This window comes from Pelodiscus sinensis, chromosome 3 (assembly GCF_049634645.1).
Source record: "Pelodiscus sinensis isolate JC-2024 chromosome 3, ASM4963464v1, whole genome shotgun sequence".
Lineage (NCBI taxonomy): Eukaryota > Metazoa > Chordata > Testudines > Trionychidae > Pelodiscus > Pelodiscus sinensis.
The window spans coordinates 31,799,559-31,821,713 of NC_134713.1; the positions used below are offsets into that span (position 1 = coordinate 31,799,559).

The window sequence follows — 22,155 nt, forward strand, 5'->3', positions numbered from 1 at the left end:
AAAGAGTCCTATGATCTGCGTTACGCAAGAAATCAGAGTAGAGGATCACAGTGGTCCTTTCTGCCCTTACAATCTATGAATAAGGTAGTGGAGTAATTCAGTGTGGTACTGCTGAGGCATATTAAACACTTGGAATCTTTTTTATTAATATATAAAGGTTATACTTTCCCTCTTCAATAAAACTGACCTTTGCTAGAGCTTTCTGTCCCCTCTGAGTGTCTGTTGGCATTCTAAAGTCATTAATTCAGGATCATACTTCCTTTGTTTTCATACAAGGCTGGAGACCTGAACAATCAGGATTATAATTTTACACTCTTGTTTGTTTTACCACTTGTGATAACATGATTTAAACAGTAATTGTCAATTTGTTCTTCAGATAAATTAGCACATATAACACAGGCATAATATGTCAGATACATTTTGTTCCCAGCTTTTTAAAGGGTTGAATACCGATTACCCACATACTGCATAGGAAACATGAACAAAGTTGAAAGTCCAAATTCTGTGCCCTTTAAACTTTCCTGTGGCACTTATTACTTCACATATTGGGGGAGGAGGTGGTGAGTCAACATAGCTTTTGAAAAGGAAATCATGCCTCAAATCTACTAGAATTCTTTGAGAGGGTCAACGAGCATGTGAGAAGAAGGATTCAGTGGACAGAATACTTGGATTTTCAGAAAGCCTTTGACAAGATCCCTCACCAAAAGCTCTGAAGGAAAAGTAGGTGGTCATGGGATAGAAGGAAGGTCCTTTCATGGATTAATAAGTGGTCAAAAGATAGGAAACAAAGGGCGGGAATAAATAGACTGTTTTCAGAGTGAAGAGAGGAAATTATTCGTGTCCCCCAAAGGTCTGTGCCAGAACTAATGCTGTTCAATATATCCATAAATATGGAAAACGCATGAACAGCAAGTTGGCAAAATTTGCAGAGGATTCAAAACTATGCAAGATTGTAACTTCACAGTCTTTGGATTTGACTAAGGAATCTGACCCAACTGGTTAACTAGAAAAAAAAGGCAGATGAAGTTCAAATGGTGATAAATGCAAAGTAATGCACAATGGAAAAGCTAATCCTAACTGTACCTATATCAGGAGTTGGCAAACTCTAGCCTGTGGACCAGAGCCAGGCTGCCTGGTTAGCTCCTGGTAGGCCTCCACTGCTGTATTTACTTGCAAGCCACATGTACCAGTGATCACAGCTCCTATTGGCTGTGGATCACCATTCCCAGCCAGTGGGAACAGTGGGACATGGTGCCCTGATATGTGCGGCTTCCTGCCATTCCCATGGACCAGTGATCTACAGCCAGCAGAAGCTGCGACCACCAGTACCTGTGGCTGTGCAGGTAAACATAGTGGCAGTGGTACACCAGGGCTAACCATCACCATATTATTGCCTACCCCAATCTATGTTAATATATGATTTAATCTAAATTAGGTGTTACCACTCAAGATCTTTCTTGAGGTCATCATGGATAGTTCTCTGAAAAAATCCTCTCAATATATAGTGGCAGTCAAAAAAGCTAACCAAATGTTGGAAATCGTTAGAAAATGGATAGCTAGTAAGACAGGAAATATATTGCCTCTATATAAATCCATGGTTTGCCCACATCTTGAATACTACATGCAAATCTAGACACTCCTTCTCAAAAAAGATGTACTGAAATTGGAAGAGTACAGAAAAAGGCAACAAAAATCTCAAAGCTATGCAACAGCTTCCATATAAAGAGAGATTAATAAAACTGAGATGTTTCTGCTTCGAAAAGCTAGCCAAAGGAAGATATAATACAGGTATATAGAATCATGACTGGTGTGGAGAAAGCTAATAAAGTAATATTATTTACTCTTTCCATAATACCAAGTTAGGGATCAAATTAAATTACTAGGCAACAGGCTTAAAACATACACGAGGAAATATTTCTTCACTCAGTGCTGACTCAACTCTGGTGTCTCTTTGCCAGAGGATATTGTAATGGCCAAGACTGTAACAGTGTTAAAAATGAGCTAAGTTCATGGAGGATAGGTCCACCAATGGTTAATCGCCAGAGTGGACAGAAAGGTAAAGCCATGCTTTGAAGTGTCCTTAGTGTTGGTTTCCCAGAAGCTGGGAATGGGTGACCGAGGATGGATTACATGATGGTTACCTGTTTTGTCCATTCCCTCAGAAGCACCTGGCATTTCATACCAGGACATTTGGCCTGACTCAGTATGATCATTCTTATAAATGAGTTAATGCTCAATACCCCTGTGAGCTCAGCATTGTTATTCCTGCTATTCTCCACAATCGTTAAGAAGCCAGCAACTTCTTCTTCTGAGACTCTGGGTTACCAGAGATTCTAATTACCTTAGAGTGAAATATCGAACATTGACTGAGTAGGTTTCAAGTGATGCCTGTGGCAGCAGAACCTTATGGCTGGAGAACACCCTGGTACAGGCTTTGTATTTAACTTTTTTCCTCTTCCAGCTGGTAACATATCCAGCTGTGCATTACACTGCAGCAGGACTGAGGGGATCTATGTACCCAGAACACCTATCTTTTGAGTTCTTTGCCAAATATGTTGCTCTGTTATTACAATTTCATCAAGTGTTTGTAATAACAAACACATCCCAGCTGAGCAAACTGCCTTCCTCCAATCCTTGCAAATGTGCTAGCAGAGTTGACAGAAGAGCACAATCCTCATTGAGGAAACCCAGTTGAGAAATTCCTTGAAGCAGACAAAGCAATCATAACCCTGCTCTATAGCCAATTAAAAAATTTAAAATACTCAAACTAGGACAAATGGTTTCCCTTTTTGAGGCCTTTGCTTTATCCTACAAAACCTAAGGGCATGTCTACACTTCAGGGCAAAAGTTGAATTAAAATACTCAACTTCAGCTACATCAATTACGTAGATGAAGTTGAAATAGCTTAATGTGGCTTTTGGTGCTGTCTACGCAGCAACAAGTCAAAGAAAGAACAGTCTTCCTTTGACTTCCCTTACTCGAAAAAATGATGGAGGAAGTCCTCCATCTTGACATTTCAAAATAACAGCTTGCTGTGAAGATGTGCACTATATTATTTTGAAATAACATCAGTTACTCCAAAATTATGCTGCTGTGTAGATGTACCCTAAGTTATTATGTGACCTGAAGATACCTTCCTATTGAGTCTGCAGCCTAAGTAAGGTCATTGAAGCAAGTCAATGAGCCTATTCATGTGCTTAAAGTTCAGCACATGCACAAGTGTTTTGCTAAGCCAGGGCTGTTTGTGAGAACTAGAGGTATATATTGATGCATAACTTTCAGAGGAAGAGATTAAAGTAGTACAAGAATTAGAATAATGATTAAGCAAGTCCACCATGACCCACTTTAACACAGATTACTTATTTCCCTTAAGTGAAGATGTATTCATGCTAATTCTTAGTTTTATTTTAAATCTTCAACACAAAGATATGTCTTTTAAGTGATAAAATCAGAGGATTTTAGGTACCTCCATTTTTGGAAGCACTGATCTTGATTTCAGGAGTGCTGGTTCTCAACTCTAACTTCAACTTCAGTGACAAGTGGTCATAACTCATAAATTGAGCTCCGGGTGCCACCAGCCCCAATCTATTAGATAATTGCAAGTAGTTTGGTTTTCTTTTGATAGTATCCCAATCCACAATTTAATGGAAATTAACAGGACTCCCCGCCCTCCCAGACAGGCAACCATATTTTAAGAATTTGTCCTAATTGGAAAATGGTTTGTCCTCACTGGAAACAAAATTTGTATCTTGCCGGATTAAATGCATTACACAGAAAACAAGAAGGGTCCATTCACTTTCAAGCTTTCTCAAGTCAGATGAAACAAGGTTAAATTACTGCAGGGATAGCCTGTAATATTACTTTTAGAGTAAGTTTCCCTAGAGTGTGTACTACCTGCAATCTCTTCTTTTAAAAAGCCACTTCCAGATGTGTGTTCAGATGAACAAGGAACTTTACAGAAAGCAAGAACATGAGCTTAGCAGTGTTAATAACTAGCTTTACATTTATGATCCCAATAATGAATGCAAAGTGTAGAGTCAGGCAAAAGGGGGGAAAAAACCCACCCACACAACTTAGATGCCATATCTTAGCCTGCCATTCCCAGAAGCTAAAACCACTGATCGTTCATTTTAAATGAAGTTTTTATATTTCTGCTCCATACTAGTATAGAATTTATAGACTCATTTCTGTGGGGGAATAATTGCATTCAAGCACTTGAAGGACAAACAGCTAGTGGCATTATTTGGACAGCCCTAAAAAGTATACTTAGGAATAATGTGATAAAATTAAAGGACATTTAGCAAGACAACTTTTCACTCCAATTTGTGATTAATAGACTGTGGGTACATCTACACTACCATAACTCCCCACTCCCTGCAGTTTTATAGCTCTGCAACTCAACTCCTGAAAAACTAAGTCGGCTGTGGCCATGCCATGGATCTTTCACTGCAGCATAGATGTGCCCCAAGAGACCAGACACCTGTTCTTGGTCTCATGCCAATGTGCTCTGTCCCACCCTTATTCTGGTGTTGTTTCTGTGGGTACTGTTAAGTTTGTTGCCAGTTTTCCCTAGTGCTTCCTTATAAGCAATTGGTTCCCTGACACACTTGTAGCTAGAGTTCTTGGAGTACATTTCTTCTTCGTAGAAGCTCTTCACCTCTACCAAGAGTGATAATCAATGTAGCTAGATGAACACACCCATACACTCATCCAAACAGATCACACAATACTACATACAAGCCAGCATTCCTATGCATTCAGTGACATGGAACTCCCTGAAAGGAATTCCAAAGAATTGGGAAAGTGGATGTTAAAATATAAGACCATGCACTCAGAACTCTACTGCTGGGTAGTAATCTTTCAAGACAGCAAGGATTGGCTCTGAAGATCTCCAATCTTGACACAGGTTAACAGTAACAACCCCAGAGGCAGGCTTAATGAAATATAGAGTGAAGGGGTGGTTCCCAACAGATTTATTGCATTGGAGAGTTAAAAATATGGGTGCTTTTGTGCTTAATACTAGGCACGAAACAGTTCTAGTCTCAGACAGGTAAAGAGGGGGAGGGAATACAAGTAGAAGTGACTTGCTCAGGATTACACAGAAGAGTATCAGAGGGGTAGCCGTGTACTCCTCTACTACAGAAGAGTAGTGACAGAAATGAAACCCATTCAGTGCCCTATCCCTTAAATCCTACCACCTCCAAAAATGGTATTGAAGGAAAGGATAAAGCCAAAGCAGAGCAATAAAGCAGGCCTAAAACACAATTTCAGAGATACAGATGCAACATGTGCCCTCTAAGTAGTATTATTCTAGACAATCCTGGATCTCCAAGGATGCTCCTTCCCCTTATGCAAGGACTGTAGCCACAAGACCTATGTGGGGAAGGTATTTTGGTTGCAACTGTGAGGTTCCTCTGAGCGTGTGTGAAATGTTCTCCTTTTTCCAAGAAAATCTACCTCAAAACCATAACTGCACAAAATGTATGAGGAAAGGGCAGGAAACAGATCACATGTTCTAGTATATACTAGAACATGGAAATTCTAGCACTCAGTATAGAATAACCCACAGCATTTAAACTGTGGCTTTTACTTTGGCCCCAAAAAACTGAAGCAGTAGAGAAGTGAGATGGATTTTAGTTTGAATCATTTTGTCGCTGCACATAGGCACAGAGCATGGCAACTCAGCTAAAAAGGCACAAACATCCAGAAGTAGACTGTGGCAGTTCCTAGATAAACTCCATTGCAGTTTCAGGAACCACATAGAAACGTAACTTCACGGGCAAGAGGAGCCTTGCAAATCCTGCATATATTCATCATTTGAGAGCTCTGCCAACAAAGGTTGAGGAGGAAGAGATGTTATAAATAATAAAAACATCCCTCTATTGGACATCTTGGACATCTGATTGACCAGGACCACCAGATGCGTCTATGGGTCCCAACACCTGTACCACTTTGGATATGGTCACCAGCAACGGAGAGTCAGTCAACCATAAACCCTATGTCTGGACTGCTGCTAGCTATGGAGATCCCCAGACTGTTGGGTTTCTGAAGTACTTAAAAGGACTGAAGTATTGCCATTCTCCTCAAACTCTGAAAAATCCAAATGACACACTGCGGTCACTATAGAGATTGAGAAATCTCTGCAAGGAAATCAAAGGAGAATATGTTTGTACATGTCAATGTACAGGAGTGTAAATATTATTTTGGAGCCTTGTTTAAATGCAACAGCAACAAAAAGGGGGAAATCTGTATAAGGAATACTAGTAGATTTACTGTTTATAAAGTTACTTATAGTATTCCAAACTGTTTACAATGGTGTATATATGAATTGTTTACTAAGTTATATGGTAGGCTTAAATTGACTAGAAAGTATGAACACCTACTTCTCAGGATTTTATACACACACAATAGCCCCAAAGTTTAACTACGTAATGCTTTCCGAGAGATCCTGAAAACAGAACCCTTTGGCCTGTGCTTCAACACAGAGCTAAGATGAGGTGCAAGAAGATGGAGTTTTACACTTATTGTCTCAACCTTCTAATACCCCCTCATATCACCTTTGAGCTAGTTTGGACACATGCACACAAGCATCCAAGACTCATTCTAGTGGTATAGCAGTGCTGCACATTAAGTGGTCCTCACTGACCCTGCCAGTATACTTTCAGTAGCAAGGTCTGAAGCCATGCTAGATGAAGAAAACAGGCCAATTTGTGTTCAACTCATTAGTGCACTTAATAAATCTAAGCCCCATAGAACACTCTCTCTCATCATGTAGACAAGTCCATGGTTTGGTGGATAGGGCATGGGGCTGGTAATCCTAAACTTTAAGTTTAATTCCAAACTCTGCCACTGATCCACCATGTGACTTTGGGCAAAGCGTAACCCACACATCTTCTAGATGTGGGCTATGTCTACACTGAAGTCTTCTTACGGTGTAGCTTTTTGCGCAAGAGTTTTAGCCCAAAAACTTCTTGCACAAGAGCACATGCACACCTCAAAGTGCATCACAAAAGCATTGTGATTTTGCACAAGAGAGCGTCCACACTGCATGGATGGTCTTGCGCAAGAAAGCTCCAATGACCATTCTATGAATGGTCATCAGAGCACCTGTGCTTTTTCCCATAGGGGTTTCTTGAACAGGAACCCCCTCTGGAGTGTCCACACTTGCCTTTTTGTGCAATAGTTGTAGTACAAAAGGGAGTTATGCCTCATAGAAGGAGGTTTACCTACACCGGCAAAAGCCCTCTGTTCTGTCATTTTACTGCTGATTTACTTGCACAAAAGCACATTTGAGGTGTGGAAGCTCTGCAGGTTTTTGCGCAAAAAAGGCTATTTTTTGTTGAAAAACTTTGCAGTGTAGACATAGCCATGGTGTTCTGTCTCATCTACTGGCACCAAGACCACTTAGAGAATAATGAATCTGCTCTGCAGCCTTCATGTTCTAGAATCCATGGGTCCCAGGTTTGATTCTGCCTCAAATTACTCCAGTTCACATTTACCGAGAGTTTAATCTCATTTGAGGTCTTAGATCTTAATGCTTCTACATTTTGAAGGAAGAGTTTGAAACAGGATCCAGATGAGAGCTTTGCACGCCACTATTTATATTTGGAATAGGAATCAGTTGACTAACAATATGGGCCTTCTCTCTAACTTCTATTATCTGGCTATCAGCAGCAAACCCTGTTAACACCTCACTTCCTGCTTAAAAAACAAACAAACAAACAAACAAAAACACATTGTTACTTCATAACATTTACATTCCAAAAAGGCTCCCGAGCTCTGTGTTGACCATTGGTAAAAACAAGTTTGTGGGAGTTTTAGGGTATCAGATCCAAATGCATTGCTTAAAAAGTCTAACAGAGCAAGTAGAAGGACAAACAATGGATAAGGAATTCTCAACTTTCTGCCTGGCTAAAAGGGACAATTTGTGGCTAATGATTTCACAGTTCATTGAACATAACAGCAAACAAAGCCAATGTTTCCTGCCCATTTTACAACATGGTATCATAGGCTAAAATTGTAATATTCCTTGTGAGTGGTCATTAGATTGACCATTACATAGAGGGCTAGTACATAATTGCTCCCGTCATATCGTGCTCAAGTAGCAGATGCAGCTGGTTATAGCTCCAGGGTCAGAAACCACAAGCACTTACTGTGATTGCAGTCAAAGGTCTCACGTGTGTCCAGATTACTCATTTCTTTTCCAAGAGAAAACGTCAGTTAACCAGCATAATAAAGCAGTACAGCATTTCCATTTAAAGAGATAGCATGTTCATTCCTGTCCACCTGTGACTGGAATAAAAACACCCCCCCACACAACCACCTTTACTTCCAAAGTCTCATCTGTACAACAGTGCAACTCTTAGCTTGTGTAAATGAGCATTGCTCCACTGATGCACTGGAGATGCATCTATTTATAATAGTGAGGGTTCTGGCCTGTTATACTACCATGTGAGAAAAATATTTTTAATATGAACTCAGTATTTTTTTAAGTGATTTTTGCTACAGTGTTTAAACAGACTTCTGTGCCAGCCACACACCAGCACAACCATTTTAGTGTAAGCCCTTTTTAAAATGGTTTATTTGCCATGAGAAATAACAGAATGAAGATCAGACCTGGTACCACACCCACTCTGCATCTGTAACTAGAGATAAATACTCTTTGCTGCCATGCAGAGGACCAGATTATAATCCCCAGTCCTGGACTTGTTCCCGTGCCCAGCAAGATGAGTTTACAATGAAGGCAGAGTGCTTACCATTTGTGGCAGTTTCATTAATACAAAGGAATAATTCCAGTGCACCAAGGAGAAACTACAATGGGCGCTGAGGAAGTAGGAGAGAGGACTCCCCCAAATGGCCAGTGTTGCCAAATCTTAGATCAGAAATTCATAAGTAGTTACCACCTGTAGGGTTGACAGTTCCTGTGTCCCAGGATCAGGCCCTGTTTTGGTTATTCTATACTTGGGAACCCTAATGTGCACAGTTGCAACACACACTATAGGAACTGTTGCACATTTACAAATATAGTTTAATACATTTAGCAAACCGTCACAAACATCCCAACATAGGAAATGTACATCTATATTTCCATAGACTCACACCATTCCTTGTAGAACTACCTGAAGTGTTAACCATCACCAGTAGCTATCATTCTGATACTTCGCAAGGACTACATCTCTTTTCTCCTACCATCCCTAGACTTGGTTGCCACTTTTATAATATGTTATGTTGGATACATGTTCAGTAGGAGATGTTTCCTTTTCTCCTTATTTATATTTCCTCACCTTACTAATTGTGAAGTGTCTTTTTCCTATAGGTTAGTATATCATTGATCTCAGCTTATACACATCAATTCATTATCATGGGCCTTTTGTGGTTGTCTGTCACATTTATTATTTCTGTTCTACATGATTATTCCTTAACCAATTATTTTGACTTTTCCTAAGAAGTGATGTACCTGCTAAGTTTGAGGGTATTCTGAGAAGCCTCTATACCCTTGAAGATTGCTTTGTCTAGATGAAAGGTCCCAAATATATGAGCATTGACTTTTCTATGTGGGTGAAAGGTCCCAAGCATGTGTATGCTAGCTTTGTCTTAGCTCAACATACAGGACATGGCCTGTGCGTCCCCTGCGTTACAACCAAACCGCTAATATAAACCTACAGTAAATTATAATAAACATAATCAAACCCATAAGCAAGCAAGCAGGTTAGTCCTATAGGCTATAATAGCTACCACCTCACAGAACCTGACAAGCAGCTGAAATAGAGACTATTCAGTCAGAAAATTAAGACATGGAAATGCCATTCAAAAACACATTGCAAACTACTTTACAATGGAGGACAAATGTTTGTCCTTTCATTAGGCTATATTTTATTTTTCCTCACATGCTTGAGTAAACCTTGTAGGTAAAAATAATGAGCAGTTAGTAAATAAATTCAAAGTAGGATGTCAGTTCCAGCTGCTTTTTCCTTGAGAAAGGACAGAGAACATCAAATACCCTGGGGTAACTTGTTTCAACCTTCTGCTGCTGTACAATATCAATCAGTAATGCAGAGACAACCAAAAATAAATTTACAGTCTCATTCTCTTGGATTGTTGGGTTTTTGTCCCCATCCCCTCCATACCCTTCTGATGTCACATCTCCTTGCCTGGTATCAATGGCCTTTGGAGAAGTTTAATGATGAGGGAAAGACCTACACTTTCTACTCACGGTCAAGCCTGAAATTATAACAAAGTAATGGATATTTGGAACTCATTCTCAGTATTGGAACAGTCATGCTAGAACAGTGACTACTACAATCATTCAAGCATTGAATTAATCTTATTCATGCCATCACATTTCATATACTCACAGATTCCAAGACACCTTAGCAGCCAAATTTTGTCTGATACTATGATAGAAGATGAAGATTACTTCAGTTTTAATAGAAGTCTATATGTTATTAAGAAAGCTGGAAGAAAAATAGTGCTAGTATCAGCTGTTTTGAATTAAATCTTTATAGGATTATATTCTGAGAGGTGCCAAGTGTGCTCAAAAGCTTCTATTGGGAGAGAAAGTCAGCTGAGGATGCTTTAAACCTCTCAGAAGAAACTTACAATCTGCAGGATTGTCCTTTAAACCCTGAAGTTGTTACTGAAATTTTACTCACTTTCCTGGGGGTGGGGGGGAGAAAGGGAAGAGCTTTCAGTGTCTCCTGTGGAAGCGGTTCCACTTTTTATAGTCAGTGGAGTAGGTATTGAAACCCGGGTGTTCCTCCTCCCAGCTGAGAGTCCTAACCTCTCAGTCACTCTAGCTCAATTTTTTTTATTCATACCAAGAGGAGCAGCTTCAACAGCACACATTGAGGGGGAAAAAACCCACCAGCTGTTGACTATCCTGGTGTTGTAGGGCATTCACCCAAGAGATGTAGGATCAAATCCTTGTATCAGTGCAGGGAATCAAACCTAGGTCTCACCCATGCCAGATGGGTGGCCTCACTACAGGCCTACTGTCTGTGCAGCTTTTTGCTTTTATTAGAGGTGAAAAATTCCTGAACACAATATGCTTAATGTCAGGTTGAACACAGTGTTTTGCTCAACCCAAAATTTCCCCCAATTGCTCCAATTCAATCCAAACTGAGTTCTCAGCATTTTGGAACTGCCAGTAAACAGAAGCCAGCTATTCCTCCATCTGAGGAAAAAGGAAGCAGCGCTTCAGAATTAAGTCCTCCATTTTGGGCAGAATGCAGCAAGTAGAGAGCCTTGATTTCATCACCCCCAGTGGCCTAGCTAAACATGTTGGAAAACACACACAGTGTGACTTCCCAGTTTCTTCCTTCTCCAGTGCCCAGACCTCATCCACTTACTCTGGGCACAAACTAGCCTTACTAACCTAGTTTAGACACTGTAAGGCTTAGTTGGCTTGCCCTCCATAATCATGTTATCTCTTACACAAAACTATTGCCATATAGTCTAAAGAAGCAGAAATTGTTTTGAACACTTTCGCTTTCACACTTTCCTCCCTGATGACTTTGGTAAGAGAAGTGAGGAGTTGCTGCACAGAAGATGCCTGATTCCCAGAAGCCATGCAGTAGGGATCAGGCATGACACAACTTTGGCACCTCTAACTTTTATCTCAAATTAAGATCAACAGCAGCTTCTAACATCTTTGGCCTAGTGTGCTCTTTACAACATGCCTGACATTTCAGATACAGTGATTAAATACAAGTTGAATTACAGACCTACAATTACACACTTTTCACAAACAAGGAAACAAATAGACTCTTTGGGAAAAATTAAATGATAAAGGAGTGTTTAAGGTGAAACTAAATAATTTGCTGCAGTATCAGGGTACAAGTGTACTGTAATCCAGAAAAAAAACTGCTATTATAGGAGCTGAACATGTTTTGATAACTTAGTTTGCCTTCAAGTTTTACTGAAAAACACTGTCCAGAAAAATTGTGTGTGAACTCTCTAGGGATTTTTTTTAAATGCAGGAGTGGAAATACTAGCACAAATCTCACTCTAACTACAAGTATTATGTGTCTGTCCCTCTGGTGTGCCACTTGGAACACTGAATCTTCCAGATGACAATATGACACTATTCCAAAAGCTCTTGGGGAAGTATAGGATTCTCCTGAGCAATTTAATGATTAGAAAGCAACAGAACAGAGAAAGAAGAAGCAATGACAGACTAACCCTAGTTCAGGAGTGAAATGGTGGTATAAGTAACAACCAGGTGTCTCAGAGGAAGTTCTTGAAAGGCAGTGTAAGCTGGTATTACTTACACACTACGGTATAGCACAAAAAGCAGCTAGCAGACGGGTCAAGTTAAGAGGGCAGTCAGTTTGTTATGCACAGTCTCAGAGATTTATCAGTGCATAGCTTGCATCACCTCTGAATGTGGTCACATACTTCTGAGTTTTAGAATGGAAGGATTATTCATGATTTTTAGATCAGAAATGTACCTTGTCTGTCCTCTCGCATAACCCATGTGATAGAACCTCACCAGGTAATTCTCACATCAAGGCCAGTACTTTGAAGCTGAGATAACATATAAAATCCAGTCTTGTGCAGAAGATTTCAAGCAATGAGGAAGCCCACACATCACCTGGAAATACAAACCCCATACGGGTCATCAGCATGGCTGGAAGCCAGCACCTCCAGCTTTCCATCACCCAGGCTACAGAAGTAACTAAACAATGCTATGTTATTTGTTTGCTGATTTCTCCCCACTCCCCGATGTTGGGGATCTATAGTTGCAGTTACAATGATGATTTTAAAATATTAACACACACAGGCCCAAGTCCTGCCACAAGTGTCATACAGAAAAGCCTTGCCCCCACACAGCTTCACTGTACTCCATTGGGCTCCACAAAGGCAGAAGTTTCATGGAGCATTCATTGCAAGGGGACAGTCATAAACCAATGTGCAAAGACTGAGATGCTGGGAAAGAGAGGAAAAAAAACCTGTCACTCTCTTCATATTCCTTCATTTAGGGCTTGCTTTCCACCCCCCACCCTCCCAATCAGAACCTAGTCTATTGGCTAGTAATAACCCATGACTTTTCCCGAGTGAGTCAGCTGGAGGGGAACAGAGCATACCCTTCCCCATGGTAGCTTCCTTTCTAGCAGCTTCCCCTTTCCTCTTATAACCCAGCCTGATCAGAGAGATGATAGACAAGAGCCCATTAACCCCTTATATGCTGACGGGCCTTTAGACCTCACACAGATCTTTTAGGATAACAGCATGTCACATGATGACCACCTGTCCCCTTCAGGATTTGGGCATCAGGCCTTGAAGTCCCCTCAAAGGATGCTCAACCCTGCATATGTATCAGGTTCAACAGCCCGAGGGCCAGCTAACTACACCCCTTCATGGTGAGGCAGTCATGTCTAGCAGCCACAGTCAATAACACTCCTTCCCCGGAGGGCAGTGGAGCTTAGCAGCCTGAGTCAATAGGAACACTCCCAGCCTTCAGGGTAGTGTGGCCTATCAGCTAGAGTTAATAACAACAATCCCTTCTTTCAAGGCAGCAGGGCCTACTGACTACAGTCACCAAGTCAGAAAAAAAAAACCCTTTGCATAGGGCAGTGTGGCAAAACACCAGAGTCAATATCAACACATCCCTTTCCCAAGGCAGCTGGGCCTGGTGGGTCCAGTCAGTAGCAACAATGCCCCTTTACGCAGGGCAGCATGGCCTAGCAGACAGAGTCAGTAAGCACCCTTTCTTCCTTCAGGGTGGCAGGAGCCTAGCACCCACAGTCAACAACAACAGGTTGATGGGGCAGAGGGACCTTTCCACCAGGTCCCAGCCCATGGCCCTGTCAGTGGTAGAGCAGTCCACCACTAGCTATGTGGTAAATCCAACCAAAACACACTAAGCTCTCTGAAGGTAATGCCCTGCCTTGGGCTACTTCTTACCAGGTTCACTATTGCAGTCCCTTGACACTTTCCTCCAGAGTAGTGGCTTTTCCTTGCTGACTGATCTCCATGTCTAGGTCCATCTGTAACTCTGCCTCAGGAGCTCCGACTGCTCTTCCTTCCCCTGTGGCAGTCAGCCCAGGCTGAGCTGCTCCACAGGCCTTTAAAGCTGGCCTCCAGTTGCAGCATGTACAGCAGAGCTGTGGGGGTGAGGTCTTCTCAGCCAGGTAACAAGGGTTAACCTTGCAGCCCCAGTGCAGGATTGGTAAACCCTGTCACACAGAAACAAAAAGTGACTTATTACTTATAAAGAGCAATCCCAAACCAACTCAGAAACCTTTGTTACCATTATAAAATGTGTGACTGAAGGGACTGCAATTGATATACACTATTAACTGCAGATATAGACTGCAGCAAAGCATTGAGCACAACAGTAGTAGGGTTGTAATTAATTCAGCACCCCATCATAGCCTGAGGTCACTCTGCAGACACCCTGACCCTGTTGGCCTTGATGTCCCTGAAAACTACTATAGTCTGTGTCATGGCTAATAACACACCAACCCAGGTCTGGTTTAATTACAAAAATGGTTCAAACACTCCTCAGCACCCCAAAATAAAGATTAGAATTATAATACTGGGAGTCATACTCAACCCTAGCTCTTCTGCCACATACAGAGCAGGAATTCCTGTGCTAGTTTACTCTACCCAAAGCCACCACCCCCTTCTGCCAGAGCCTAACCCTCTAGCTTCCTCACATGTCAGTCACACTCTGCTCACAGAAACTAGCCAAAGCAGTTGTGATGATTGTGCTGGGAGTGGTGGCAGCACATGAAGTCTCCCCGCACTGGGGGCACAACACAGAAAGGCACATGGAACAGCCAGCCACATTGAGGTACAAATCCATGGAGCCTGCTTAAAAGTCTCACTGGGTTCTCACTCCCTGCCCCAGTCACCACCCCCTCATACACCTCTCCCCCAGGTCAAAATCCTCTCCTGTACCCAGACCCTCAGGCTCCAAACCCCCTCCTGAATCCCAATTCCCTACACCAAGCTCCCTTCTGCACCCAACCTTCATCCTAGACCTTGTACCCCCTCCATAGAAAAGTTCAGCCCTTGACCACTTACCAAAATCTTGGAATGCTCCCTCCATGAAAAATTATTGTCTACCCCTAGTCTATCCCTTAATTGTAGCCAACTGCTGACCTTTACAGGGAATTACCTGATCCAACCCAGATATGCAACCTTAGTAATTAGCATTCAGTAGACCCAGGACTTCCAGTGCATACCATCTAAGATACATTGAAGACAATACAATGAAATGGATCAAGGTGTGGTTGACAGATGAGTTAACAGTCTATAAATGCAGAACAGTTACAAATCACACTGCAGTGCTGTGGAAGTATCTAGTGAAAAGATGGAGGATCCTTGCTTTCTTTTTTGGCTCATTTACAGATAATACCAGGTTAAGGTAGGAGAGGCTGAATCCAAAAACAAAAGTCAACATAAGCAAATCTACAGACAATTGTGAAGTATGCAGATTAATAAAGGGAATGTTAGCTGGGAAAAAATAAAGGATTATACATATGGACAAGAAACATCTTAAATAAAGGAAACAGTTAGATTGTTGGCTAGAAAGCAGACAAGTGCAAAAAAAAAACCCTTAAAGCCAAAGTTATATGGAAACAGATTCATAGAGGTAGATCAAAAGGAAATTCCTCTCTATTCAGGAACAGATTGTCATTCTTGTTTATGTTCAGTGGGTACATTTTGTATAGTCCTACTATGGACACATGAAGCTAATGGGGCAACATGTGGATTCAAGCACTATTCAGGGTCAGAATCAAGCCAGCAGCATTACTGTGATCATACTTTGAGCACCTTTGGGCAACTTGAGACAGGAAAAAGATGAGTAGGAGAGGATCTAGGAAAGAGTAAACAAGATGAAAGAATTGGGATGGGGGGGTAAGGAAAGCTCAGAAATCCTCTAAAAAGGTACAGAATATGTGGTGATTTGACAACTGTCCACTGATAATGAGTCATGCTTAATACAAATTTAGAGAGGGCCTTTAATCTCATGAAATAATGTAAAGGAAACTATTGCCTGGAGATTATGTAAAGTATTTTCATATTGAAGTCAATTTGACTATGGACTAATCTCCCACAGTATGTTACTGACATTCCATCACTGGAGTTATTCAAAACAAAACTCTTGAGGATGTAAAGTAGAGACAACCCTCAGACAGAGAAACAAAGTGATCTAACAGATCTAGTCTAGCTAGGGTTGCCAGATGGTTTAACCAAAAATACTAAACACCCTTTTTCCTCTCTCCCTCCCCCCTCCAAAAAAAAAAAACACCGGGGAAAAAATTCTGTTGAGAAAAAAAAGGGGGAGACCAAAGTGGTTGAGCAAAAAAATAAAAACAAAAAACAAAAAAAGTGTGGCTCCTTTAAGAAACACCTTTGCGGCTTTTTGGCCCTAACAGGCTCCCTGCTCCGGGCCAGATAGCTCCCTGCAGAACAAGGTAAGTACTCGGAATTTTCGCCTCCTGGCCCGGAAAAAATCAGAAAATACCAGACATTTCAGGTGTGCGGTATTGTCTGCATTTTTTTACTGGACAGGAGGCAAAAATACCGGGTCAATACTGGACATCTGGCAGCCCTAAGTCTAGCCCTAATAATCAATGGCAATGGCAGAAATTTACACTTGGGGAGTTCAGTGTCTAAAGGGTTGGGAGAAAAACAAGACTGATTATAAAGTTATAAAGAAGAAAGACTCAGACTAATATGTTGGGAAGAGAGCACTTAGAGAGAAAGTTTATTAACAAGCAATGAGTTGAATTAATGACAACTCAGCAATTTATATACTGAACTCCTTAACAAGACAAAAAAATAAGTTTACGCAATTAAAATGAAAAAGAAGAACTTACAAAATAATTATTGAAAATGAGCAGAGAAAGGGCAATTTGAACAAAACAAACTGATCACATGGCTGAATAGGGTATTAAAATAATTTCTAAATGATAAGAAATTACTGTAAGCTGGGGAGAAGACAACTAGAGAGAAGTGAACGTAGTGCCAAGTTTTTAAAAAGAATGATCCCAACAATGATTATCTAAATTCTATTCCTATTAAACAAGGAATTTGTATTTAAAAAGAATATTACCCAATCTTTTAAAATGGACCGGAAAAAAAAGGAAGTTGCAGGACGGTAGGACATCTCTGGACAACAGTGGGGTCAGCCCTAGAAGGCACATAAATGTGACAAGTGCTTTCCAACATTTTTAAGTTTAATCTTGATTTAAAATTCCCTGAATTTTCATATTTGCTTTTGGTTACAATTTCTGTTTGTTACAAAGTTCATGAAAGATTCTCTTTACATGACTGATATATATTTACAACTTAACTCCACTCTTTAAACTTGTTTCTTGTTTGTTTGCAAGTATTTGTTGTTGTTGTTGTTTTGTTTTTTCCACCTAGGAATATCCCTAGCTTCATAAGAACATGTCTAAGCATTGCACAGTAATGGCCCCTATAGAACATGTAATAACATTTTGGGGAATATTTAATCTGAAACCTTCAGAGGCTTATTTCATAAATAAAATTATGAATATTGTCTTTGGCTTCAATAAACAGACACATAAAAGTAATTCCCTTTCACCATATTTGAAATGTATTCTAATATCTATGTAACTTTGAGCACTGTGTCTCAATTTCAGTCCGTGTTGATTCATTTCCAGTGCCCATTATTGCAGAATACTGAGCAGAGTCTACAGTACTACAGTGATAAATCAGAGTACTGTATAGTTAGTCTAGGATGCTCACTCTACACAATGTGAAATTTTAATTGAGGGGGCACCTACAACATGCAGTTGCCACTAACACTTTAACAAGAATGTGCACAAACTCTTTGTGAAACTAATTTGTACAGAGGGTTCCTCTAGGTTCAGCTGTCTCCATTCCCTCCCCTTCATTTTCACAGATAAATATGCCAAACCTTAATCATGCCTTTGTTTTGCATTTGATATAATATAGTTAACTGACTGGCACTATATTCTACTGGTTATAATGCAAACTGTCAGCTGTGTGGAGCTGGATATTTAAAACTATCCTCACTGTCAGTGACATTCCAAGCAGCCATGGTGTGCAACCTCGTGATGAACATGAAGTCCTAGGTGGCCATGGGCTTGTCACAATCATCTGATTCCCCTCTAAAATACACGCCATGAAATGAAGGACTGTCTGTTTTGTCACGTGATGCACATTTGCTGCATTAATCAAACTTTGGGAGACAATCTTCCATATCTTCTGTGAAATCATGGGAGAGGTAACTCCCATGGGCTGAACTTACTAGCTGTAATATTTTCCCCCCATTCGCCATAGAAGCTTTACTCATTGGGATAAGAGTTAACATCTATGTGTTTTCAAAGTTAATTTCTTCAATGAGGTTAGGCCCATAGCTGCAATGGGCTGTTAAAGAAAAGTTTACCTTTGACTGACTGACTGGAATTTGATGCGGCAATCTTCAATTATTGTTTACTAAAATCTGCTGCACTTACAGATCTACTTTAAACATCTCTCCCTCTCCTCCTGGCAGAAGAAAGTTTAAATTCAACAAAACATTGTATTGAGGTTACTAAATCTGAATGCATACACTGGCAAAATAAAACGTAAAGAAATGCTTTAATTTCTGAGCTACTTTACAGTATAAAACAAAAATAAATCATTTTCTGTTTCAAATTTCAAGCGTGGTGGTACGATCCAGCTAAACATCTAAACCTCTCCTTTAGTTCTGAATGAAAAACAAAGCCACTACATTCTGAATTTAGTAAATCAGCATATTTGGTCTTTTCTCCATAGTTGATTGATGAAAGAGCTTGTTTGATAAGAGCAGACATTATATGGACTTGCTTCAACCGCTCTCTGTGTGTGTGTCCAGGTGAAGGATCAGGTGATGTGTCCATGGAGAAACAGCGACATCCTGTGGCCAGATTAGTCAACCACTTGTGTTTCTTTGGCTATAAAATATACACACATACCCTGAAGCAATACAATAAGATACAATAAAACTGAAAATACTTGCAGAGTCAGTCACCAAAAAAAACAACCCCTAAATCCAACTCTTTCACAATGTATATGGCTCTTCACATATACATTGAGCTGATACAGCTGCTCAAATCCAGCCTATCCCTGACCTCTATGAAAGCTAGGATTCAGTCAGATTTTGAACTTGCTTCCATCTCTAGTTTTAAGGTCCTTTGAATCAAAACACCAGTTTCTAGCACTCCTACTGCTTTAATGAAGCAGTTACCCCAGTGGTCTTCTATATAAAGATTCAAGGATTATCATTTTTATGTAACTCTGAAGTCTAAAATGTCTGTTGAGTCAATGTGAAATGATGGAAAGAATTACAAACATGTCTGAGAAATGCTCAGAATTTTACTGGGCTCACTCATTTCTGAGATTCAATCTGTTACCATCCAATTTTTATGTTCTCAGCCTTTTTAACTTTGTGAATTACACCAATATAACACTAAGAAAGAATCTATGCCATGCCTAGGGTCTGATACCTTTGTGACATCAGAGGTAATTCAACTAATCACTACCCTTAATCTACAGCTAATTTATATGCACAGTTTCATTGGTTGTCAGAGGGAGATTGCACAGAAGACTAATTACTATACTGACCCACCATACTTGATCAACAGCAAGAACTTTCAGCTAGTAAGAGTAAAATAATAGTTGCAACATGCACACTATGTCATTACTGAAAGCTGTCTAAAAATGATTGGGAAAAGAAATGGTAGTTTATTCTGAAGCAGTTTTGGAGGGGAGCTGTTTGTTGTTGGCTAGTTGGTTTTTGTTCTTTTAATAAGTCATCACTAAAGTACCTGCTGTGTACAACAGTTCTATAGTCTTTTGATCATGTCTTGTGCAATGCGCTTCTGTCACTATTAACAGGTTCTCTAGTCAGGTTGCTACATGGATTTATTATGAAGAATGAGCTTGGTGAGACATTCAGAAACATGAAAATCTTTACTCAGCACTCAAATATGTCAAAAAAATCAGCACACACAATATAGATATGAAAAATATAATAACTGCAAATATTAAAATACAACATTGTGAAGATAATTGGAAACCAAAACTGAAGAAAACATTAAGTGGAGAACATCATAAATTGGAAGTGATAATCCAAGATTTCACCATCTCATTACCCCGATATACCATTAGAGGTTAAAAATAAACCTGTTTTATATCCTTTTTCCTGTACAGCCACACATGTCCAGTGACCATATTTATATTACTTCCCAGGCTTCTGTCCATGTCCATATATGGTATTCCAGGGAACCATAACTGGGGTTCCAATCATTGATAGTAAGTAATTTGCTTCAATGCATTTCCCAATATTTCCATCATATTAATAGTTAGCCTCATAGTTATATATGCCAAAATTACCTGAAAAGCCATTATTTTAAGCTTGTTTTTGTTCTTTTGATGTTTACTCATTTATTGTAAAGCACAATATTGCAAACAGTCCTTATAACCTAGGTCAAGTACCTGTGCTAATTTGTGCCTGATTTTACTAACTGTCAGGCCCTACCAGGCTTTCTGATCATGGCAAAGCCTATTTTCAAAAATGGTTTCAATAACAGCATCCTCCATTTGCACAGTAGCATTTCCAGAAGCAGCTTAGAAATATTCTAATATATGACTAATATAAAAAGCCTTTATATGAAAAGTTCCAAGAGGGGCATGGATCAAAGGCCAAGATTTCTCAATACTTAAAAAAGCACAAGTTAGCATTAAGTAGCATTTTTATTTGTTTTTCCTTGTGGAAAATTAGTTTCTCCCTCCTTATATTCTTCCCTCACCAATTTCTACATTTCTGTTCAGACAAGTCCTAAAGCATGTGCATGAAAACTGTATTTTCATATTATACTTTTAATTGCATTTCTCAGTGTGGTCTTTAACAGAGCCTGTCATTCAGCCAAACTGTCACAGTTGGAATGAAGTAAATTTCAAAAAACTAAGAAATGAGAGTTTTGTTGTCTCTCTCAAACTGCAAAATGCAAATTCCGTCTTACAAGGATCAGCACTGGGGGAGAAAGACCTCATCTCAAAGAGGACATTTACCAGATCTGTTCACATGCTAGCTTGCTTCTGAGGAATTCCGATTTTAAAGATGGAAAATCAGACTGGTAATATCTGAGTTCCTAATGAAAGAACCTGAATACAGTAAACTTCCGATAATCCTGCACCTTTAGGACCCAGGGGGTGTCAGATTATCAAATATGCCGGACCATCGGAAGGGGGGGTTTATGAGGGGTCTGGGGTGGAGTGGGGGGGATAAACCCCTCGGCACTGCGGGACCAACCTGGCAGCACCCCAGCTGCTCTGCCCCAGGCATCCCCAAGTCAGCCACTGCTGAAACTGACCAGCGGCTGACTCTGGAAAGCCCGGGGCAGAGCAGCTGGGGTGCTCTGCCCCGGGCTTCCCGGAGTCAGCCGCTGGTCAGTTTCAGCAGCGGCTGACTTGGGGAAGTCTGGGGCAGAGCAGCTGGGGTGCTGCCGGGTTGGTCCCGCAGCGCCCAGGGGAGGCGCTACAGCCGCTGGTCAGTTTCAGCAGCGGCTGAATCGGAGAAGCCGGGGGCAGAGTAGCTCCAATTGTCTGGCTGCCCGGAGCACTTCGGGGTTCCAGATGGTGCCGGACCATCAGGAGTGCTGGATCACTGGATGCCAGACCACTGGTGTTTTACTGTATATGAAAGAGTATGATCTACAGTGAATAGTGGACAAGTCAAAAAGGTTCCTTGGAAAATGTGGAGTCCCATGAGCAACATAATCATACAGCAAATAAGAAATTATTGCAACTTAGGAAGGATTTTTACAGAAGATCAAAGATCAGACAGTGAGCTCAGCACCAGACTACCAAGAAGGAAAGAGAGGTTCTGGAAGAATAGACTTCTGATGAGAAGAGAATAAATCTGAAAGCTAAATTCCAGCTCCAAAACTTACATTTGTTCTGTATTAAATTTTGGCTCTGAGACACAAACATGCAAAAATCAACAATAAATAAATTACAGTCCTTTAAAGGATGGTGTTATAGAAGAATTTCAAAAAGATCTTGTATAGACCATGTACCCAGCGAAAAAGTACTGGAGGCGAATGGAACTCAGGAACACTAAGCAGAGATTTTATGAAGAGAATGATTTGATGTGTGAGGCCCTTTTTAAGAGTTTCAGGAGGTAAT

General features: G+C 40.5%; 1 long non-coding RNA gene across 1 annotated transcript in view; it reads right to left on the bottom strand.

The window, feature by feature from the left end:
* LOC112547401 (uncharacterized) overlaps nt 1–21,309 on the bottom strand; it is a 155,526-nt gene extending 134,217 nt beyond the window's left edge. Inside the window, exons 1-3 of the long non-coding RNA XR_003091147.2 lie at nt 17,069–21,309; nt 13,906–14,177; nt 12,450–12,592 (exon numbers count right to left, since the gene is read on the bottom strand). This is a non-coding gene — a long non-coding RNA (uncharacterized LOC112547401). The remainder of the gene's footprint in view (nt 1–12,449; nt 12,593–13,905; nt 14,178–17,068) is intronic.
* Between the last annotated feature and the right edge of the window lie 846 nt (nt 21,310–22,155).